This window comes from Drosophila bipectinata, chromosome 3L, assembly GCF_030179905.1.
Source record: "Drosophila bipectinata strain 14024-0381.07 chromosome 3L, DbipHiC1v2, whole genome shotgun sequence".
Classification (NCBI taxonomy): Eukaryota; Metazoa; Arthropoda; class Insecta; order Diptera; family Drosophilidae; genus Drosophila; species Drosophila bipectinata.
Window position 1 is genome coordinate 15,874,640 of NC_091738.1, and position 25,704 is coordinate 15,900,343.

Below are 25,704 nucleotides of genomic sequence, written 5' to 3' on the forward strand. Positions count from 1 at the left end.
AATTAGCCCAGACAAAATCTGCGACCATCAGGGCCGCCAGGCTGCCCATGGGTTATTTGCTTTCTTCTCCCCAACCAACCATCCAACCATCCATCTATCTATCTATGTATATCCATTTGAATGGGCCGCCGGGCAACATGAATTATTACGTGCAATTAATTTCTAATTAATTATTTGACAGGGCAGCAAAACGATGGCCTGGCATGCCATGGTGCGATAATTTTTGGACACAATTGGCCATTGGATATGGCGCGTAATGGGCGCGCCATTAAATTGGCCCACTTCGGAGTGCGGACTACTTTCTGATTCTCGCGAATGGAATCTGGCCAAAAATACTTTTCGCCCCGACAGCTTGATATAAGGGAGATACTTAAATATGTAGGCCACAAATGGAGTCCGGTCTCTGGTCTCTGGGTGGTGGGTGCCGGGTGCCGGACTCCAGGCCTTCGAAAAGGGATTGGACTGGAATAATAGAGAAGGCTGCGATTCGGGCGCTCTTAGCCAACTTTTGCAGATGTTGGGAGTATGAATTATGGCTGAATTAAATTGGAATCGAACTGGGCTTGTGTTGGCTGTTTGCATAGCTAGCGGGCGTTATGTAAGGTAAAACTCACTGGTCTTTTTCCCTTTGACAAAATGACTTTCCATTTAATCAAAATTTCCATAAAAACACAAAAAAGTATGGTCTCCAAAGCTCGCTTTTTGGCCAGTATCTTTTTGCCACAAAACAAACTGCTAACGAGGCCCCAAAACACTGGCACTACTCGCACTGGCAAACTGATCTGAAAATTGCCAGGGACTCTCGGCGTGGAAAAAAGAAAAACAACAGCGAAAAAGCCAAAGCCACATCAGCAATCCCCCCCACTCCACAGGATTGCGTTGTGAATCCTGCCCCGGCTCGTGCTCCTGTACCCAACCACAGCACAAAAACTAATTACATTATTTCAACTTGATGCAATCAGAGAGTGCGTATGCGTGCCCTCTGCACTCTGGACTCTGCCTGTTGCCCTTCGGCCTCTGCCCTCTGGACTTGGCCACTTGCAACGGTTTACCCCAGTGACCATCCGCGTTTCGGTTCAATTGAATGCCAGGCAGAGATGTGGACTCACAAAAAAAAAATGTAAATCAAATTTTGTGAACGAATACCTCAAATACCTTATAAAGTTCAAGGGCTTTATAAGTTTGTTATTTTCTTAATTTTAATTTAAAGGTAATGACATAAGGAAGTAAGTTTTATAATATTTATACGCTTTAAAAATATTCCTAGAGTAAGTATTTTATTGCCTTAATTAATCTCTTTTAAGCCTTTACTAATTTAAAAATAATTACATTGTTTAACCAACTTCCCCCGCAAACCAAAACCCCCAACGAATTGCTATCAAGAGAGTATACAATAACGAAACAACGGGAAAAGCCTCTCGGCCATGGAGGACGAAATCCTCGCAGGACATGCCGATGCACGCAAATCACAGCGAAAATGCACATTGGCCAGGGCTGAAGCTAAAAATCGAGCTGGTCTAGGTGGGAGAATCCCGGTGGCAGCATCGCATTGTTGCTACTTTACGAGGCGCATCGGTTAGATGTATGTGTGTGTGTGTGTGTGTGTGAATCCTGGTCCGTGTCCTGGAAGAGAGCAAGTTGGATTAATGCCGGCAGCTGTGGCAAGAACAACCGCCAATAATTCAGCGGACCAGAGATGGGCATAAAAATCGCAGCATCTGCAAACCGGCCTGCCAGTTATTTGTTGTTATATTTGTCTGTTAATTGCCGATGCAGTGTAATAAAAACTGATACACACACATACTCCAACAAAAGGACACAAGGATACCAGCACACAGACACAGTCACATACGCACGCACACCCCCACCGAGAAATTTATAATTAACAGTGTCGTTGTCGCCTTGTACGTGACTCGAATCGAGTTTCAATTAAAAGTTTTTAAAGACCCCCGCTCCCGATTTCAATTGCGATTATGCAGGATGGTTAAGGTTGTACAACACTTTTGTTGGATAAATAAAATGGAAAAATATAAAAAACTGAAATCCTTTAAAAACGTACATATATTTTTGCTTTAACAGAAGTATTGAGTTTTATCAGAGATTCTACTTTCACTATTCAATATTGAAATAAAACCAAAGAAGTGTAATACTACACTAAAACGTAGAGCACGTCAAAGGCAAAATGTCTAATTAATCGAACATCCAGCCAGCGTTTTAGCTTTCACCCTTTGACCTTATTTGAGGGCGCGTTTAATGAATAATCCCCTTTTACGTTCCAATCCTTTCCTAGCCTTTCGTTTTGGCTTTTGGCTTTCAAATGCCGCTCTTTGACTTTGTTTTTAGGGAAGGCCGCTTCGTACAGGAATCAGAACCACCGCAGAACACCACAAAATCGGGCAGCAATCGAAACGTAAACGTAAAATTCCCAATTCCAATCCCAATAGTGCAACATTTGGCCAACACCGCAAAGGAAGCAAAGTACACAGTGTGTGTGGGTTGTTTTCGTGTCCAATTGAATCGATTGGGAGCAAGCATCTTAACCACAAAATAAATAGCTTGCCCTGCCGCAAATCTTGTTTGATTGTCTAAATATTGTTCTTAGCTGGGCAGTGAGGATGCTACCAGGACTTGAAATCAAAAATTGTCCTTAAGTGGAAGTCGAACCACAAAAATGCCGGCACTTTAATAAGACAGTTAAAAGTTGGATAGGCCTTAGCTATGTAATTAAATTGTATTTACTCTAGCAGGCTCTTTAAAATCAATAAATCCTTTTACTTTTTTGCTTCGCCTTCGAGGTAAATTACGTGTAACCCAATTTTATGTGTAATCATTTTCCTATTTACAATCAATTGCCGCCCACTTGGCAGCCTCTCAGCCAGGATTTTCCGCACACATTCTTGGCCAACGGTTATTGCCGCATCATTGCACTTGAGCAGGTGGAAAATCCTCAAACACCTCGAACTCAACTCTCGATTGTCATTTGCAATCCTTGCAATGCATGGGAACTGTCCAACCTCACTTTGCCAGCCATCAGCGCCAGCTGCTGCCGTCGTGACCTTAGACGAGTGTCATAACTCAGGATGCAGCATGCAGTTTTCCACACCCTGGTGTGTGTGTAAGGATAGTTTTCCCCGGAAAAGCCCCAAAGCCTTGTAGCCCCCCTCTGTGCTGTCTGTGGCGGAATTATGCAATGACTCCTGCTGCTGTTCTGCCGGTCTGCCTAGCTGCCTGGGTAGCCTGTGCAGCCATTTTTCAAAAATTCAATTGCATATACAATTCAATTTTTGTGATCAACAACGTCGACATTGACAGTTCCCAAGAGGAAATCGAGCAGACGAATGAGCGATGGTAAGATGGCAATCGGAAAGTGACGAAACTTGAAATCCAATATAGAAAAATAGTTGTAGTTTTTATAAAAATATTTCTAAGAAATACATTTTTATTTGATACATCCTTTGTTCTTTATAGAAACGTCCCTGTACCCAAAAGATGACTTAAATCGAAGCTGTCAAAACAAATGACCGAAGTAATTGCGTTAATTAAGCATAAGTTTAATAACACACTCAAATAAATAGGAAAAGTGTCAGCCGGCGAGGGCCCATCTTTGGGACCTTGGGGCCATCAATCAAGGAGATGACAACGGAAATTTTGTTTGGCAAATAAATCATAAAAAACAGAATAACAAACGAGGCGGGCTGTGGTTCACTCCCCGCTTCCCATTTTTGTTTTTTTATTGTGTGTTTTCTGCGGTTGAGGCTGCGCCTATTTTAGTGTTTTGTCTGGGCCTCTACTGTCCACTGTCCTGGTGTTAGTGAGCCTCGGCTGGGTGAGTGGGCGTGTGGGTTGGCGGGTCTTTGGCTGGTAGTGTGTATGTGTTGGTGGTTTTTGTGGTTTGCGTTTTAGCCCGAAGCTTTACCTGGACAAACACCGGAAGTGGGAGTGGCTGCTGTGCGGGAACTCTGCTTCACTGAATGTCCCTTCATCCTGTCACTTAGTTTATACTTCTGCACTCAGAAAAACACACGAAATTAATTAATTTTGATGCAAGATTAGTTAAAGTATTTCACTGAATATTTTATAGGGTTTTTAATAAAAATTTAATTTAATTTATTTTCCAGTTTTTAGTACTTTTAACTTAAATGTTTTTCTGTGTTTCTCCACACCCACATGTGTATATGCGTGAGCTCAGGTGCATGTGGGTGTGGCAGTGCGAACGAGTTTGCTTGTGTGTGTGCCGTCGTGTTTCATTATAAGCTCAACGGCACTTAGCACACATTTAAGCCGCTTTGGATTTTGCTCTCTTTGTTCACACCATCGCCAACCGCTCCCGGAGACCTTTTTCTGTTCTTTGGTCCTTCCGTAGCACCTCAAACCCTTAAGCCAACCCCAGCCCTCTTGTCCAATGACCGTTTTAGTTGTCGACCCTTGGCTGAATTATGCACACAAGCTTCAAGAGGCATGCCTCATCCGTTTTGGCCACTTGCCCAACTCCAAAGCTGGCAGCCCGACTTTGTTGGCACACGCTTTCATTATGCAATTATTGCATTTTTAATTTTTGTGCCGAGTCATTTAAAATAATTGTGCGAACACTTTGTGACAACAGTTGGGGACACAAGCTGAGGTGCCAGGATTTCCTTTTTTGGCTCACAGTCCTTTTCGTAATTGCCATTTGGCCAAAGCAGTCAACAAGTGGCTTAGATGTTATCCAGACTACTCATAATGGTTGTGTGCTTTTTCAGTTGCTAGTTTTCATTTCTAATTTATGGTTTTTGATTCAAAATGAAATATCTTCTCCACAAATTTGTGTGGAAATCGAGCTTACAATATTTATAGCATACTTTTTTGGGCTTAAGAGTATACGCATTGAAATTGCTTCAAAACAGATTTCCATTTCCATTTGAATGGAATCAATGAAGTCACATTGTTATGGCAAAGACAGATCAACATTTAGATATTTAGTCAATGGGCAGAGCATATTGTCTGATAGCTAGCTTTGCATTTCATTTGAATGAACGCGTTATCTGACTAATTATATTAGTTGGCTGCCTCCGATTTCCCTGACATGGCAGGACATAAGCGCATTATAACGCTTCACATAACGCTAAACCGCCAACTTCGAATTATGCATTGCAATTACACGAAAGCGAATGCAATGGCGCGATATCAATTGCAAACGGACAAACCACAGACAAGGCCACCCAACCCCGAATATGGGTGGTGCACCCCCACCAAAGTGGCTTAATTGCTGGGCACACGCCCCACGCCTCCGCCCATTGGAACACAACAGAAACAAGCTAAACGGCTGATTGCCTCAACAAGTTTGCAAAGGTAACCGAAAATCAATAGACCTTCAAGTGGCCAGAGAAAAGAGGACCAAGAAAAGAAACTTTCCTTTGAATTCAGGGAACTAGCCAGCGCCTGGCTTATTATAGTCCAATCGACAAATTTTTTACTCCCCAATTTAATCTCTTTAAAAGGAGATCTCGCTTCCTCATCCAAACACCCAGAAGCGTCTTTCCGCATTCAAAATATTGCTTTAATATTGTTTTAAAATTTTTCGAAATTTTTCCATGGGTACCCCTATGAAAATGTGGGTTTTCTGAATTTTCCCATTTTTTCTCCTTCCGATGCGCATAGCTCAGCCAATTCGTATCCGATCAGGATATAAAGTACCATTTAGTAATCAGCACACCCAGAAGCGTCTTTCTCATTCTAAATATTCCTTTAATATCATTTTAAAATTTTTCGAATTTTTTCCATGGGTACCCCTATAAAAATGTGGGTTTGCTGAATTTTTCCATTTTTTCTCCTTCCGATGCGCATAGCTCAGCCAATTCGTATCCGATCAGGATATAAAGTACCATTTAGTAATCAGCACACCCAGAAGCGTCCTCATTCAAAATATTCCTAAAATATAGTTTTAAAATTTTTCTAATTTTTCCCAGGGGTACCCCTTTAAAATTGTGGGTTTTCCGAGGTTCGCCATTTTTACTCTTCCGATTCAGAATTTAGAGGAATTCAGAACTAAGGAATTCAGAGAAAGAATTCGTATACTTCTTAGGGTCAACGATGTCGTCTTCACTTCTTAGCCACTTTTGGGCCAAACTAATAATACTTCTACTAGTCTAGAAAAATAAGAGCTGGGGGATATTAATTGGCTGTTTCAACGTTACGCCAAAAGTACAACAAATACTTTCACGCTCGTTCCAAGGCAGTCATGGATATGTGAGTAAATTTTTTGCCACGTGCCCAGAGCTCCTCGTTCCTTGCCACGATGTCCTCGTTGTCGTTGTCCTCGTCTAATGGGTGTCCTGCACGCAAGCCCAGCCCAACACCAAAGCCAAGTCGGTGCCGGAGTTGCTGCCAAAAGACAAGCATCTTGAGGTCCTTACTCGCCGGATTAGCCGAACACAAATACATATAATCAAACAAGCTCACTGTACAAAATATGGCTTCTTACAAAATTTAGGGCCTAGGCTTAGTCAAACAAACTGTTTGGGTTCTTTGTTTTAAAAGAAAAACAACGCATTACCAACAAAAATTGTATTAATAGATGCATTTTTTAAAGAAATATAAAAAAAATGGACAATAAATGCTGTGGCATTGAACTCAACGTTTTTTTGAGATCAAAATGTCTTTGAATCGTAGTTTATTTTAAGTTGACAAAGCCTTCCATATGTTTAAAATCCTTATTTCTTCAAGTGCTTTTACAAATGCCTTGGGTATATTTAACTTTTCAACTTGAAACTGTCCTGAGCCAGCTGGTGGCTTTTCAGTAGAATTTATATGCCTGCTACAGATTTCTCCAACGGCGGTCAAGGCTGACACAATAACGCACCTGGGGTAGCCCAAGAGTAGCGACTGTTTTCACTGTTTCCAAGTGCTTGGTACAATAAAAAATAGCAGCCGACCAAACCGAACTGAACTGAAGTGAACCGAGCCCGGTGGCTGCTTGTAAATTTATGCCCATAAAAATGCACAACAAGGAAGCGGAAAATGTGTTGTGTAAAAAGGACGACGTTGAAAATAAAATCAACAATAAATTTTGCATGCAGCCACATTACGAAACAATGGCCAACTGGAATCCCCTCCCTTTTGCCACGCCTCCGACAGTCGCCGCCCGTAGGTGGGGCGGGCAAACACACTGCAATTGGTATTTTTATTGCGTGTTCAACACGGCGTATGCGTAATATAAGCGCATGCCTGGCAAGACGGTTTTTATGGCCGCTTTTGACTTATGCCCCAGCCCCCCCCATCAACCCGCATGCTACCTATAAAATGCCATTAAATGAAATTAAATACGCGGAATGTAAAAGAGATATTTTTGAAACATCAATGAGACTTTGTAAAGGTTCGAATTGATTGGCATTTCTATCAAATTTTTTTGACATTTATGCCCAAGTGCGCGCACCGGGTTCGACAGTCCCCCAAATGATTCATAGGCCCGCCGGCAAGATTTATGGGCGACCCGTTTCGGTAATCGATTTGGAAACAATGACCATAACCTGGCCCTCTTGGCTGGTACAATTTTTATTAGCAAGCCAAAGGGCTGCTGTTACCCCGAAAATAGGTTACGCTGTCGCCTTCAATTTTAAGCTTGTTTCCACCGGAATTTTTATGTTTATGGCTGGCTGCTGTGGTGACGGGGGCGTTACGGCTACGTGAGGCACATCAAAGTAACCGAAATGCCGCGCCCTCTTTTCATGCTCGGAACAACGTCAAAAGCTGATGAGGCGGAGGTAGAGGCGGTGGTGGGCGTGGAGTCGGAGGTGAGGTGGCCAAAGAATTGGGGTTGACATGGGACTCTGTAGCAGGAGCTCCTCATCTGTCGCATCTGTTGATTAAGCTCTTGGCCCCGGCTCCGTTCTGCTCTGTTTTGCACAACGGCTCCACCACTTTTGTCATCATTAATCAACTGCCAACAAGGCGACGGCATTGACAAAGCCAAAGGAATGTTGCCAAAGACACGGGGATTGGGTACATTCGAATGGGAATACAAGAAATGATGGTTGTTCATCACTCGCATCTCTCTATTTGTGTCTTCTTCGGGTGAATTACAAATAACAAAGACTCAACACGTTGACACTTGATTTTGCACTGCACTGCACATCTGATCCTGATTAGAAGGTCCTGCTACACCGTCCCACCTATGCTGTGAACTTGAAACTCGAGGCAGGAAGGAGCCGGAAACGGAAACGGAAAACTCGACAGGCGAGACTGCCTTGCCCGGGGCACAAGCTATCCAAAGATAACGCCTTCATAAGCTGCCATAAGCCATTCCAAATCAAATGCTCCAAGTGAAACAACAATTACATAAACTTAATAACTTGATAGTCCCCCAACAAAAAAGCAACAGCCAGAGCCAGAGTTCACTGAAAAAACAGAAAAGTTTAAAAAAAGCTGAACTATGATTCCATTAAAACCGCAAGGTTCGAAAAAGAAACCAAGATGCACAGTGTAGAAGGTCCTGCTCCTGTAAAAGTGGAAAATCTAAAGAGCTCACAAAATGCCCACCGGCCAAAGGCTGAGAACCGGTTCGAGCTCATTCCCAATTACAACTTCAGCCTGGGGGCCTTTTTCGGACCTTCGGTTGCACACAATTTTATGGCCGCAAACAATTTTCCAACGTTTCGTAAACTTTCCCATCCCAGAGCAGGAGGAAGGCATCAGAAGCTTTTAAGGATCTCGTCTGGATGTGAATGTGGATGCTGTTGGGTAAATACACTTCACTTATTACAACACTTACAGCTGTAAACGAGCGTGCCCAGTGCCCAGGGCTCGATTCGACTTTGCTCCAACGAGGTGCATGAATATTGCAGAACGGCAAGCAACTAAATGGAAAGCCAAAAGCTGAAACTCTCAGGGAATTAACCCGAAACAGGAGCTAAAGGAAATGACAACTCTTTGGGCCGAGAACTCAGATGAGCTCCGATGTGAAAATGGATGGATGAGTCGGTAGTAGAGCAGGTAAATCGATCAATCATATCGTGTGTATATGCTCTTCATCTTACGACAGGCCAGCGGAAGGAGTTCAAGGCAAGCATATCTACGAGCATGTGTATAAAAAATGTATATTTTTTAAAAAATGTGTGTGTGTGGGCAAACTGACAGCAAGCTGCCATGTCCTTGGGTGTGTATGCGGGTGAGTAGTATGCAAATGAGCTGCAAAGTATGCAATGAAAGCTTGATTAGCATATTGCGTATACGCCATGGTGAGCAATTGTAAATGCTTCAAGTGGAAGCTACGGTACTAGCTTCCGATAAATGCGGATAAATTGAAGTGGCGAACTCGAAGCAAATCCTCATCATCCGTAGAGTGGGTTTCAAAAACATTACGCATACGCCCCATGCTCCACTGCGGAATTAAAGTCATTCTTTACAGGCAACCAAACGTCACAAACATTTGCAAACTAATTTAGAAACTATTTCGAAATATTTTAGCCATTGCCAGGCCACAAAATGTTCCACTTCAACGCAATGAGCTGGGGCAGACTACCCAAGATAATCATTTACAGCAACAACAGTGCCGGCAAACAAAAGCATTTCCCAAAAGCAACAAAAACACCAACATATGTGAGCCATTTCCCAAAGCAGACAGACTGGTAGTGGAAAAAAAAACAGGAAAAATAAATAAGAGAGGGAAAAATCCCCAACAACTTTTTGCGTGTATGTATGCCCTTTGTGGCCATAATTTATAGACTATCTGCCAAAATATTCCAGCTGAACCATAAAGATTCAATTTCACAAGCAATTTATATAACTGAAACCCCTTAGCACCCCCTTTGGAAATCCCTTTCAGTAGGACGAGTGTGTGTGAGTGTGTAATGGCCATTCCACTCCCACCAACAAATGAGCAACATGCTCGGACCACATACCATTATTTATGTTCTGGAAATCACGTGGCCGGCCTTTTGCGAAAATCTGGCCATGTCCATGTCCAAAATTAGTTTTAAATGAAAATCCCCTAGACTAGGTATTTGTATTTACTCCTGAATCCTCCATTCGCTGTACGGTGTGTAAATTGAATTAAAATTATTATATTTTTGAAGCAAACACTGCAAACAGGCACTCGGCCACGTGCAAAAGTTTAATTAAATAGTATTTTATTCCTTTGCCCGCTGGCCCAGGCGTCTGTCTACTCCCGCTTATGCGCATAACTCGTGCATAAGGTAAGTCTCTTTTCCCCAGCTCATTTTACTTGGGCCGGTAGTGGAAAAAGTTTTAATTTGTTGACTTAACCGCAGTTACAGTTACCGAACCCCCAGCCCCCATACCTTCCCCAGATCGGGCATAACTTTTCCCGGCACAACTTAACATGCATATCTCGTTGGGTTCCACCGCCCGGCCCTCTGCTACTACTACTGTTGTTGCTTTGAATCCCTTGGGAAAAGGAATCCTGGGGAAACTGGCTCCACTTTCAACTTCCATTTGCAGCTCGCTTATCGTCTGTTGCACACGCAGCTGCAACCTTTTTGCATGTTTCTGGCTTTTTCCAGCTTCAGCTCCATTCCAGCTGCAACTATACAGTTCGCAGCTCGCAGTTCCCAGATCCCGGCTCCCAGTACCCAGTTCCCGGCTTTCGGTTCTCAGCTCCCCTGCTTAGCCATAAATATGCAGCTTAAAATGGCTTTCGACTGGCGGCTTTCGGCTTGCGGTTTACGTGGCGTATGATTGATGCCTCTTTGGCGATGCTCTCTGCCTTTCGCCCACTTTTTGCTGTTTTTGGTTTTGTTGTTGCTGTTGCATGGTTGTCAGGCTGTTGGGCCATTAGCCAGCATTAAGTGCAATGCGAATAAGATGCCAGAAGGATGTCAGAAGGGGGAGAGAGCTCCTCCACCACTCATTTCTGACCAGCAATATGCGAAAGTAATCTTAAAATTTATGGTTTCTGATTTAACTTTTCCCAGAGGCCATATTCGAACTTGATCCATAAAAGGAATACCTTTAAAGTTTAAACCTTAAATGTATTCATTGTAAAGCAAACTGTATTGGAGAATGACACATCATCGTTATAAATGCTCAATTAAATATTAACAAAGTTAGACGATTTATAAATTTATTATTATTTTATTTATTTATTATTTTATTTATTATATATATACTCCATGTCAGTCGGTAATATTCAACTTTCAATCAGTTAAAAATGCCAAATGGAAGCTATATAAGCGGAATAAGCGACTCATTGGCAACTGTCGCATGCATAAAGTATAATTATAAAATATTTATATTTAATGTATATATTTATATATCCATTTTTTATTTTTTTTTTACACGCGAATATATTTATCACGCCTATTTGCCGGCGAGTCTATTAATTATGCAGCGCACTTTCCGAATTAAATGTTAATTAATTATGTACCATTGACAGTCATCAATTGTTGGCTCAGCTGTGGAATAAAAGGAAATGGTTGGCTGATTGGTGGGGCTGCAGATAAAACGAAAAGGGAATCCGCAAAATGCCAACAATTTTCACGCTCTAATCAATCTTCGTGCTCTTGGCCAAAAGCATTTGCCAAGAGTCACTCACTCGTCACTTATGCTAAATTAACAAAAAGCGGAATTTGGCGGGAGAGCGGAATGGGGGCCGGGAAAAGGGCCAAAAGGATTGGGTGTTTGGGTATGTAAGTCACAGAACCAAAATCAACAAAACTTTTGAGCTCAGCTTTTAGGGTTTGAGTTTTATTCTGCCCCATGCCTCATGCCTTATGCCTGGTGCCTCATGCCTCATACCTCCTAGCCCCTTCACATTTATTTGAACTTTTTCGCTGCTGGTGGAGCGACGCTACTTAGCCAAGTCGGAAATTTGAATTGGATTGGCTTCAACTGCTGTGGCAGTGCAATCAACAGAGGGAATCCCTTTGGGCCATGTTAGATATTCATTTTTGTATTTAATACCCAAGATAGTTTATTACTCACTCTGACAGTACACGCTAGAAAAAATATATCAGTTTTGAAAGAAGGCTTAATAGAGAAAGTATTTTTTTAGAAAACCAGCTTATAAGGTATACACTTTTAGGTCCACTATTCCTTTAATGATTTTTTCAATTGATAAATTAAAAAAAAAACAGATAGTTCATCTTTTGTTCAAATGTCAATATGTTTGAATGAAATTGACATTGCCAATGCCATTTGAGTCATTCAATGTTTATTTAAGTCTTTGATGGGCCGCCTGTCAAGAGTATTTGACTTTATTTTTTATATTTTTCCATGGGGGTCCCTTAAAAGCGATAAAAAGTCATTTCAAGTTTCGGTTGATGTCGGGACAGTTGCCACATTCATTAGACGACATCATTGTTGGCTGCTTCACAACAATGTTGCAGCAAATGAATGAATGACTGAATGAGCTAGTGAGTGAGTGAGTGAGTGGGTGAGTGGGGGGCTGCAATGGAGTTGAAGTGGTAGAAGTGAATGCCGGGCGACGACGACAATGTTTTCAATTCGTTACAAACCGTGCACTTTACCAGCACCGAGCTCCACTTTCAGCTCCCGACATTTGGCATCAGCATCAGCATCCCCTCCAGCATCGACAACGATTCCCCAAGCTTTGCTCTGCACTCTTTTCGTACTCGGATTCCTGTTTTCCGTCCTTCATCCTTGTTCCCATCCTTGGTCCCACTTTGGGAGTCACGTGCTCCATTTCCAGCAACGCCATTTCAAACCGGCTAATCAGTCAAATTCCTGCAGGCGAGTTTCCATTTTCAATTTTAAAGCAGAGTGTTTATACGTTTAAATAGTACATGATGCTGCACTAATAAAAAGTAGGTTAGATATTAACCTAGATAAATAAAATATAATAAATAACAATAAATAAATACACTATCTATATAACTAATTTATAGCCAATTATTTTTTACGGAAAAAACACACACTTTTCTAAGTATTATTTATTTATTACGAAATTCTAGCTGGCTATAAACACCATATTTTTCCATTGAAAACTAAACGGCTGCCAAGGCAAAAACATTTCGGTCGTGTCCCTGGTACAACGAAGTTTCCCATTCATTTAATTGTTGCCGATGCAAATCCCCGGTAGCAAATTTATAGCGGCAGGTGTGATTACAACCGTGTACAACGAGCTTTTGAACACTCGAGCTAGCAGTCCTTCGAATGGCAGACATGCTATTCCCCCCGTGGGCAGGATTCGCCCTGAGCTTATTCTAGCTGGCAAGCAACATCGTTTAATGAGTTTAGTTTCGAACTGAAATTCAGTTAATATGCGTCTCATTTATGCGCTAGAGGAGAAAAACAACAGCACTCGGGATGCTGGAAACTGTATGCCCGAGATGGAGATACAGCTCGATACAATTTGCGCTTGGCACTTTACCCAAATGAGTAGAGTTTAGTTTCTTATCTGGCAGAAGCTACAATGGACTCGAAATCCCCACCCCAAGTCACCCGTTGCCTCCTTTTCCGAAACATCCTCTGGCTCCAGAGCACGCGTGCAGGCACATGAGGAGCTTATCTTTTATTACCATGTTTTCATTAGGTTCCTCTACTTGGTTCAGATACTCTATGAAAGGGTATCACAGAACTTAAGAGCTTTAAAGTGGAATCTAATATGTATTTATATTGTACCCTTCAATAATAATAAATGCTTAATAAAAACACACAAGCTTTCTTTATATTTTAAGTTTTAAAAATAATAAAACAGAGAGTATTTATAAAATCGGTATTTATAAAATCCACGAAATTCTCATTGTTTTGGCCTCGAGTTAAGCTACACATGTGGTGCCTGGAAGCAGAACGACTGCCTCTGAAATAATGCAGATCCTGGCTGTCTGATTTCATGGACAATCCTGGGACGGCACCGGCTGCACAACTAATGAAATAGAGTTATAGGAGCCACGCATTCAGCTGCACCACCCATCCACCCTCACATACGCATACCACTAAGCCCACCAATACCAAGGCAAAACCACGTAGCAGCTCACTAACTTGGCTCTAATTATGCCAATCAACATGCTCGCCTTGGCTACTGAAAGCTCGATGCCTTAGTTCGATGCCTCAATAAAAGACGCCATCAATGTGCAAATTAGTCGTTTGATGGCTAATCAAGCACAAGGGGCGGGCCACGCCTTCCGTCCCCGACAGCGTGCGTGTCCTTGTGTGCGTCTGTGCAGTACATAATCTGATTAATAAAGCGATTTGTGCTCAGTGATTAGCAATACTTTCCATAATTAGAAGTCATTAAGTCAGACATCGAGCCACCCTAAAGAAGACTAAGTTAATCAAGAAACTGGCCAAAAAGGATATGTTCTTGAAGTTTCTGATTTCTTAAGATGTATTTAATTTAATTTAATGGTAATATAACACATACGATATTCTCTTCTTAACTATAAGTTTCAAAAGATTTCTGAAAAAAACCGAAAACCTCTCGGAAAGCATTGTGGAATTAACAATCGACGTATCCTTGTTCCACAAGTCAAGCGCTAAAAGCAGTCAGGTTAACCGAACACACCTTCCCCTGAGTGCCGAACTCATATTCAAAGTTCAGAGGCGGCTTTAGGGTTTCCATGGCTTTCCACGGTTTTCCGCGCATTTTCAGCAAACGGCCGCGGCCGCAACTTAGAGGCTGTGCCGGTGGTGGTGTCGACCATTGGCAGATCCGCGGAGAGTTGTTGGCCTGTTTAATTTAAAACTTGCAACGCAACTAACGACAGTTTTTTAATTAAAATACCAAAGACAAAGCGCAAAAAAACAAAAATGGTAACAATGGCGAGCGCTGTGAGACAGCGCAAAAAGTTGCCAAGAACTTTCAGAAACTTAAGCACCTGAAAGGATGTTGCGGGAGGGCATTGAGGGGGTGGCGTACTAGGAAAAAGGACCATCCACCGGCAGAGACAAGCGTGTTAAAATATTATGAAGCACTTAGGTGCTCTACAAAACTGTACATCCCAGGTAGTACAGTTGCGCTGACTCAGCTTTCCTGCCAGTGCCAGTGTCCTGCCGGTGTAACTTTAGTTTATTCATGGCAAACTAAACGAGCGCAAATGAAATTGAGCTGTTTGCCCAAGGAACACAGTGCAAAATTCTGAAACAACGGGGAAAACAAAACAAACGAAAAGCAATGGCAATGGAAACTTAAACCCTCCTCCAATCGTTGAATGGGCAAGGTCACGTAGAGTCGAGAAATCGCTGGCAATCGTAGATGGTTTCGATACTAACTGGAATGGGTGGTAGGGAAGGGCAAAAAGTCCTTTTTCCTAGCCCTGGCCAATTTGTATGCCCCAAAAACTTGTTTGCATGGCGGGCAGAGAGGCAGCCACTCAATGAATATTTAAACAGGACCCTAGGACCGAACCGGAGGATACCGATGATCGGGATGACGAGACAGCTACCGCTGCACTGCATCGACTGGGATAATGAAAGCAATTAGTTTTTCACAAAAATCCACTCAAGTGCAATTTGCCATCGACCACTTGAAACTGCATTGGCCCTGGAATATCTCTAGAAACTGACTTTTAATTGAACACTAAATAGTGCAAAATTCTACAGGCTCCTACAAAAATTCTCGTTCTTAATTACCTGCATTGCTACTTGGCGACTTTTCACCAAAAAATTTTGAATTGTTTCGGGGCGAAAGTTTCTCCAGAGGATGAAGAAGATTAAGTGCAAATGGAGGGATGGGTTTCACAAAATTTCCGCAGGTTAAATGGTTCAATGGTGATGGAGGAGGTTGGGGAAATGAACATTTAACAAAAATGAAAACTTTTCATCACTTTTTGTTCAATAATGTAGCCATTTCCCATACGATTCGAAAATTCTACCATTTACATATGAATCAGGGCTTCAATCCTTCGCATCCCCATCAATCCTAATTAATATTATCCAAAATCCTCAACTCCTAACGATTTGTTTTAATCAAATTTTATTGCAAGCCAAATATATTTTTATAAAGATAATAATGAACCTTTTGAACCCAAAAATTTATGATTTCGAAATGTAAAATCAAATGGCTGAAAGCGGTGACATGACCGGAGACGAATTGTATGAAAAATTGGCCAACAACTGTGGGCCAAGGGTCTGTGACAAAATCTGTTGAAGTGCATCAGCTGCCGGGGGGGCCTTCAATCCAATCCTTGTGGCCCCCACATGTGTGCAATGTTCACACTCTCAGCTGCAAGGAGCATGGATCCTTGCGTCTCCCGCAAAAGGACATGCCATTCGTCTCAGTGTGTATTTGCCCAAATGACAAATTGCACAAACGTTGTCGCAGTCCTTGTCGCTGCCACTAGCGTTCTCCCTGCCATCCCGCTTCTGTTGTCATCCTTCTGGAGAGAAGGAAGCCAAAAGCCATTCCATTCCATTCGCAGCCAAGTCAGCAGCGGAAGTCAACTTGAATGCGCTTCAAAATGCTGTTAAATTATTTTAAAACGTTGCAACCACCTAGCCTTACACCATTCGGCGTTGTAACTCCAACACAATAGGCACTACTTGAGTGCCGGCAATTATTTGTAAGTGCTGCGAAAAAGTTAACAATGCTGGAGGAAATTACATTTTTTTCGGTACTCTTAAAAATACAAAAAAAGTCATTAAAAAATATTATTTTTTGTGTCCTCTTTTTTTTATGTAACCATGTTCGATGGCAATAAATAAAAAAGACATTTCGCCGCACGATTGGCATGTCATGTCATGTCAATCTTTCCGGCAGAATACCCGTCCAGGACACCAGAGCCACGCGTTGGGGATCATAAATAAAGCATGATTTCCATTTGACCCTTTCCTGTCAGGGCAGGGGCATGAAGGGGTTGCTATTTTATGCGGTCTTATGTGCATTGTTGTATTTCGATTTTTTTTTTTTTATTGGCAAATCCGTATGCGCCACACCAGCCACTCACTCAAACCGTCTGCGGTTCACTTAAATCCATAAAGCCCGAATAACCATGGGGGGCAGCCCCACCATAAGCCACCCCAGTACCCACGCCCATGGAATTTGAACAATTTATATATTGATGTATGTGGATACATTGTCCTTTTTATGTACGCTATGCAGTTTATTGGATTTTTGAAATGAATTAAAAAAAGGAGTAGAGAAGACCGCACATGGCGTATGGGTAATTAGTCATATTTAGCCAACTAGTGTCTAATCAAAGAAATGGGAGAATTTTTATGGAGCCATTTCCATATAATTTATACGAAGCGTTTGTAAGCAATCTAGTTCGTATGGAATTTCAATATTCCTTAAATGCTTATGAGGTCAACAAATAGTTCAATTGGAAATGTATCAATTACTTTGGTTAAGCAATGAATTCCTATAGAACAAATCATTTTATTGATTTTATAACGCACTGCCCCCACCCACAAGAGGTAATTTAAATTATGCCAGCATTCAAATGAAATATGTTCGTGTTCCACTTGAACGAGGGAGACTCTCTGTATGCAAATGAGCTGGCGGCATTAGCATAAAAAGACCAATTGAGTGTCGCTTCAGGTTCAATTCGGATAATTTAATACCTCAAATGTAATTGCTACATAGCAATGATTAAATGGTAATCTATATATATGCAGAACCTACGTGGCTATGCAAATGAAATTGTTTTAACAAGTCGTAAAAATGTTTTTATTTCTATTTGTTGGCATTAAGGCGATTAACACGTACCCACACTCTTTTTGTTTTGTGGTCAAAATGCAATTTGTTTTAATATCAAAGATTTAATTGATTTTGACAATCGTAACATTGCTTTGCGTTCTAAGCGCAACATGATTTCCACATGACCACAAAAATAAAAAAAAACATTTGACAAAAGCAAATTATTCAATAAAATTCTAGCCAAAGAATCATAATTAAAGCCACAAGTTTGAATCCAATTGCCACACTTTATGAAGTATTAATTTGGATTGAAAAAGTTTAATCTTGTTATATAAATTACAAGGTTTTTTCTGGATGATTATTTGACAAACTTTTTCCATGCAGCACCCCTCTGATTTGCATATTTTTTGCAGAACCATAAAAATATGCATTCAAATTACTCACACGGTTTTTTTTACTTGGCATTTGGATAAATGCTGAATGGAGTTTAATTAAAGGGCTCGGGTCATTGTCCAGCTATGAAAGCACTTGCCAGGCCGACAAGCTGCAGTTCACTTCACGGGCGAGTAACTGAAACGCTTAAACGGATTGTCACGGCGTGGGAGACACCCTAACGCACACACGCTCACTCTTGGCCAAGTTAACACATATACCGATACACTAAGGGTCCCGAACTATCATGCATGAACATTAGAGTGGACTTTTTTTTGGCTTTACTTGAGTTAAAATTTCATAAAACCATAAATTATAAATAATATTAATTATTTCAAAATGAGTCTTGTGTCATAAAATATTGGTTATCTTTCTAATAAGTCTATTATGATAGATTATTCTACTTTAAAACCATAATGAATTGATACCAATTTTACTAAAAATTAAACGAAAAGTACGTATACGCACTGTTGTTAAGGTGAAGCCTTCCAAAATGCGAGACTTAAAACCAAATCTTGAATATTTTAACAAATATTACTTGTTTTTCATATCTTTCTTAGCCCAATCCATTAAATACATGCAAGTTCGTTTTAGGAAGTGCCACCCTAATGATCACACATACATATAAGCGCCTTAGCGTATGCAGCAGATTTTAGCAGGATGTCGCTGCATTTATCGTTGTTGTTCTTGTTTCTGCTGGTGGCATTGTAGTTGTTGATGATGCCTGAATATCGTAAGCTGTTGCTGTTGTTGTTGTTGTTGTTGTGTGGCTCCTTTTGACTAACTTCCTACGGTCAACGCTGCCAATGGCAACAGTTTCAATGCATTGCCATAGATTATTGCATAATTTCCACTCACACAGGACTAAGAGACGCCTGAAGGCGCACCAGACGCAGGACAAAATGAACATCATTTGCAAGTGCAGATTGGACCGGGGGTTAGATGGCCATTCCACTGGCTGGCAGCTTGAGCTCCACCAAGCAGCCGGAGCTAATCTTGGCCAAACAACTATGATAAATCACCCCAGCTAACCGGCATTCAGGATCCAACCAGCCAAATAGCCAGCCAGTCAGCCAGGCATGTAACTACTCCCTAGAGGATACCAACAGAATGTCAACCCCGGGGTCCGGCCCCTCATTAAATTTAATTTGCAGTCGCTTTTTAATTAAAAGCGAAACAAAGCATCATTAAAAAATAGTTTGCGCCTGCTAATTTTTAGCATGTGATTTACATAATTCAATTAAAATTAAGTTATGAAACGGGCGCACATTTTAGCCAAATGCTGTCGGTGGGTTTAGATGGAAAGGAAAGCGGTGGCAAAAATAGGAAGGGCAAAATCCGCTTTGATGGCCATGGACGCTACTTGGTTATGCAAATTATGACTGAATTGCGGACAGGGAGTGAGCAGTGGATTTTGTTTGTTGAAGCGGCAAAAATAAATAGCGCAAAAGAAGAATGAAAGGAAATGAAATGATGGTCTCAAAAAGGAAGTGAAGAGCATCATAAAAAATGATCACATAAATAGTAAAAATAAAATAGTATCCTCTTTGAGTTTTAAAATAATATACATTTAATAAAAGGACAACCTGAACACCGCAAATCTCATAGTTTTAAACAAATTTTATTTCAGTTGTAATAGTATTCCCACTACTTTTATTTTTTCTGTCTCTTTATAAGCTTTTATCACGCAATTGTGCTTTTCATTTCTGGTTTCCCAAAAGGATTTTTTAAGAGTGAGTATAATAAGATTGCATAAAGCAAGAATAAAGTTAATTTTCATGTAAAACTACACCTGCCGGTCTGAAATTAAAGTTTCATGGCTCCAAGTTGGGGAGATAATCACAATTTCATTCCTTGGCTTGTTGTCCAACAAATAGTCAGGACAATCGCCATTTCCATCTCCATTGTCCGACCAGCAATTTGACAAGCTGGAGGTACTTGGGAGCCAGGATACCAGGAGCACGGTAATGGCTTGGGCCTATCTGAAGGCCAATCTGCAAACGCTGCCGCCCATCGCACCCAATTTGCCCAACCTTACAAAAGTGTCCTGCGACACTCACACACGACACAATTTACACTACATTGACAGGAGGCGGCGTACAACAACAACAGGGAATAAAAGTAACAACAGCAACAAGCTGGGGGAAAAAAAAACAAGTCGGTGGGAAAATGTAACAACGAGCTACGCACTCAATTACTTTTATTGTCTTACACACGCTCGGCAAATTTGGCCAACATTAGCTGGGGGTGGATATGGCGGCATGAAAGGAATGGGAGAAATGGGCTGGTCCTATGGTGATGCCAATCAATCTGTGAAATGCTTTCAGCCGAAACTTTACCAACGCAGAGAATGCGCTTTAATGGTTTTTCTTGATTCTCCTATTTTTGGTTCATACAATTCAACAAATTTCATTACATCAACAGCAAAAAGCAGGGAGCAGCAAAAAAGTGAAATAAGGAGAAACTTTTCCACACACACATACACCCAGAGTTAAAAAGAAAATAAAAAAAAAATCCCCACAAACTTTTCAGCAAGGCACATAATTCACGTTAAAGTTGAAAACGAGGGACCACATGGCGTATGAGTGTTATCAACGTTATTTGACTATTTGCTGCTAATGCATGTTGTTGAAGGACAGCGAATTGGATGGATATATATGTATGTATGTACATTATATATATGCATAGAGTAAAGTCCATATACATTCGTGTATATGTATATGGGAAGGAATCTGTTGCCACAGCTGCAGGTGAAGTGAAAGTTGACAACGCGACGTCAGCACAAAATTTCGCTTTGGCCTCACGTAACTAAAATGCGGCGCCCATGACGCCATGTTTTTGTATCTAGTCAGTTTTGTTGTTGCCACTAAAAGCAAATGCCAGGCAAAATGCAAAGCAAGCACACACACTAGTCTACTCACATCCCAACACACCCATCCCCGTATGTATAAATAATATATTGAGCTACATAAATTTAAATTTTGCGCGTTACTCTATTCTAAATTTTCACTCCGTTGGCAAAAGTTAGTCAGCAAAAATCATCGACATCAGGGAAAGTAAAAAAAGATGGGAGAAACGGAAAATGGTCGCCGGAAGGGAGAGGGTAATGTCGTGGAATGCACTTCGTCAGGCAACAGCTGCCTCCTTTCGGAGAGTTTCCTTCAGACCCCTCAGTCGAAAAAATTGATGGCCAAACAATTAACTGAACAATTGAGACGTTTATTCCCGAAACGATTCATGGAAGGTTTTTTGTAAACAAAGTTTGTCAAATAATAAATAGTTCATATATAATATATAAAAATTACATTTTCTTTTGTTTAAAATTTTTTTTTTTTGTTTACAAAAATGCTACCCATGGAAAAAATTCGAAAAATTTCAAAACGATATTTAAGGTATATTTATAATGAGAAAGGTCGCTTGGGGGTGTGCTGATTACTAAATGATAACTTATGTCCTGATCGGATACGAATTGGCTGAGCTATGTGCATCGGAAGGAAGAAAAATGGGAAAATTCAGAAAACCCACATTTTTATAGGGGTACCCATGGAAAAAATTCGAAAAATTTCAAAACGATATTTATGCAATATTTTGAATGAGGAAAGTAGCATGGGGGTGTGCTGATTACTAAATGGTAACTTATGTCCTGATCGGTTACGAATTGGTTGAGCTATGTGCATCGGAAGGAGGAAAAATGGAAAAATTCAGAAAACTCAGAAACTCAGAGAAAAATTCAGAAATTCATATTTTGAGAAAAGTCGCTTCGGGATGTGCTGATTACTAAATGGTAACTTATGTCCTGATCGTATACGAATTGGCTGAGCTATGTGCATCGGAAGGAGGAAAATGGGAAAATTCTGAAAACCCATAGTTTCATGGAGTTGGAGTTCCTTGGAGTTGCATCTGCACCGCAAGGATTGGTGCTTTATGAAAGCGGACTCTGCATTTTCCGGTCCACCCTGGAAATCATATAGAAAGCACCTCCAAGCTGATGGAAGCGGAAATATTGTCCACAAGCCTCTTTACCACAAGAATTCACGACGCGCCTTGGTTTCATCGCTGCATAGTACTGGATCGACAAAGACTCCAAGGACTCACGATGATTAATTAATTAATTAATAGTTAATTTCTATATTTACTGTGTGTTTATATATATATATGTATATAGTATCAATTTCAGGAGAGGATTATTTCAAATAATTTTAAAAAAGTCGTTTGTTTTAAAACGTCTTGTTTTTTATTTTAAACAAGAAGAATAAGAACACTTTTCTCTTATTTAATCATTTTCCGGCATCTACAAGTAGCTGAGGGGAATTAATTAAAGCTATAGCATCCGACATCTAACCATAATAGTTTGACGATGGTCGGTGGGGGTCTTTGGGTGCGGAGGGAAGGATGCCAGGTTGCAGGACTGCTAATTGCGAAATTAATGATCGGACTGCGTGAACTCAAACAATGGCCACAAAGCCAACGCCAATCGAGTCGCTGAATTGGCTGCCACAATGGGAATTGCGCAGCAGTTCCGAAGTGAAAAGTTTTAGTTAAGACAGGAAAAGTTGTAAATGGCAATTAGCCGGCGAGAAAGTTGATATGTCTTGGGGTACGTGAACAAGCCGGATTTTCCCTTTAATATTTATGCGAAAAATAGAAAGTCAGGAATGGAACATTTGTGGCATCAATTTGTTGAATTAGTTAATATCCAGAAGGCAGCCAATGCATTGCTAATATATACAAGCAAAGGACCCTAATTAAAGAAAATGCCAAAAACCGATTTTATTTAGCATTAAAAGCGCAATACGAGATGGCCAGAAAAGAGCCTGAGACCCAAAGTAATTGTGAAAGCTACTTGGCCCGGCCAAATCCTTACAACAGAATGTTGTTGCCAAGAATGGAGCATACAGAAAGTGATTACAAATGAAGAGTGGCAATGCCAGAGAACGAAATAATTGCACAGGAAGAAAAGTAGGGAATATTTAAGGATAAATAGGGAACTTTCATGAAGAGTGAAATAATGAAGGACTTATGATATCGTTTATCTATTTATTTATTTAGGTAACGTGGCTTAGCCATGTTAACCTTATTTTTCTTACGGCTTAGAAACAAACAATAGCTTTTCTTGGAGAGTCGAGGAATGAACGGATGGGGATGTGCGTTCGGGGAAGTACCTCCCTATGCCAGGAGCACTAATTACGCCCGGCGTACAAATGGCAGCGGCAAATGGCAACTGTGGCGACAACGGAAGCTGCAGCTGGCTCAGTCTTGACTTGGTTAACAAAGCGCAAGCAAAAATAATAGCACCACTACCACATCAAAAAAATACCAAACAAAACCAAAAACAACAAACGACAACAGAGTACAAAATAACAACAAAGAACTAGCTCAGGCTGCTAAACAAAAAATAAAACAGCACGGGAATCTGAGATCCAACTTTAAAAAAATAAATGCAACAACAAAGCATGATTTAAGATGCTGTGTTGCTTTTGCAACTTCGTTCCTTGCCAATTTCTGTGTTGCTCTATAAGCCGGAAACCATAAAAAAGCAATTCGTTATTAAAACTGCATAACCATGAGTAAAAAAAAATAAATCCAATGCGGGTAAGGAAGGTCAAAACGAAGTCCTTAGTACACTAGACTTTCTGGGGTTCACAGAATTCAGAGGAATACAAGAAAGGGACTTAGCCAACATGGCGTATGAGCATTTCTTCAGCAATATATTCAATGAATATTTTTAAAGTTCCTCGGATTGCGTAAGATTCCCTTATATTATCTAGAAATAGTATTTAAAATTAGTAATGTTAATTTAACTTTTATGATTTAATAATCCTCTCTAGAGGTTTTTATTGCTAAGTTAACGTGGCGGATGATCAATAAAATGTACTATACACTCTTTAAATTTACATTTAATATTTCAATCTCGATTTATGTCAAGTCCTTAAAAAGACATTTTCCTATGGAAACCTATATCTAAACTCATAAATAATTTGAATTCATGTATTTGTAAGTCAGGCAGTATCCTTCACAAGCGATTTGTATTACCCACTTTGGAAAAGTGGGAGAAAAACGCTGGAAAAGTATAAAGCGGCAGGAGGAGCCGTACAATGCATATTGATAATGCACATAACAGCCATAAGTAACTGGCATCCTGGCAGACAAACGTGACCCGACCGCCAGGAAAAGCTGCAAAAGCAGCAGCAGAGAAAGAAGCACAAGAAAATGAGCAGAAATGGTTGCAAAAACCGAGTCAGAAAAGGATAGGAAATGGAAAAGGGTGAACTGAGGGATGGGGCATGGTTGGATGGGGGTAGGGGAGTAGGGTGGGAGGTAAAGCAAATGACATGCAAATAAATGAGAACAAAGGGATAAACGAATGGCCCGGGCCAGTTGAAGTTGGCACTGCATTTGCTATTTGCCATCGCATTCATTGCATCGTCCGTCGCACTTCCCAGCCATGGCAAACGAGCCGCATAATTTTTGCCGACTGCACTTTGCGGCCAAGGCGCCGGATACGGCTGTCCAGTCTGCTTACTCCCCCTCCTCACCATCCATTGCCCTCCATCCGGTCCTCTGATGGTTCCTGCTTTAATGAAGTATAACGCGACCAAATGAATGGTGTATTAAGCCAACGTCGCCTTGCCATCCACAGAAAGAAAAGTTAATTGAATATCGATTTTGTATAGAAATAATTATACCTTCGTCAAAGTATATTGAAAGTTAACATACATAGTAGATGTTTATAAATTAATTATAAAGGCCTTTAAAGTGGAGAAAGGTATAAACTAGGTATAAAATAGTTTCCAGGCCTAAAACAAAACATTTTTCTTTAAGAATACAAACTTAATAAGTATTAATTTAATTTTTGCCTTTTTTTGAGTGTTTTCCCATTGAAATGTAAGGATAAATCAAGGTGGATTGTGGCTGCTGCTGCTTCTGCGGCTCCTACTTTTGCTCCCGCTGCTGTAATTTGTGACTCGAGCGGGAAACAATATTTTTTCATCCGCCCTGTTGATCCGATACAATAAGCATAAGCATGGAATATGGAATATGGTATATGTATAGTATATGGCATATGGAATGCGGCTGCCAGCTGTAATAGACAGCGAGTGAACCGGATGACAGGAGAAGTCCATAGACCTTCCCTATGATCCTGGTCGTAGTCCTAGTCCCTCTTGTGGGGCCATCATCCTGGCCATCGTGGCTAGGCTGGCTCTCTCGTTCGCACCCCCGTCTTGGACTGATTAATGCTTGTTTGTTTGCATGGCCGTGTATCACTAATGGAATTCACATGTTGGGACATGACTGATTATGTACACATTAGTCGACTGATTTGCAATTCCAAGTGTGTGTCTATGTCTGCGTGTCTATGTGTGCTATGGGTGTTTTGAGTGAGTGTGTCATGTCCTGTTGGCGGACAACTTTTCCACCATAACTTGTCCACCAAACAAAGTTGCAATCCCTATTAGCTGTAAGCCTAGCGATGGTAGAGGAAAGGACTTTTAAAATGGCTCAAATAGGTTATGTTTCATTAGACATTAAAATACCACTTATTCTACATATATTATTATTTTTTTCTAATTTTTAACTAATTATTTAGTACCTTTAACTAATTATTTGTCCCTCTTTTGCAATTACATCTCTAGGCTGGTTTCCATCGTCACAGGCCGCCGAATGACTATGAGTACGTGTGGCACGTGTCCTGTCACCGTGCACCACCTGCAACACCCGCATGCCCTTCGGCCCCTGGCCGC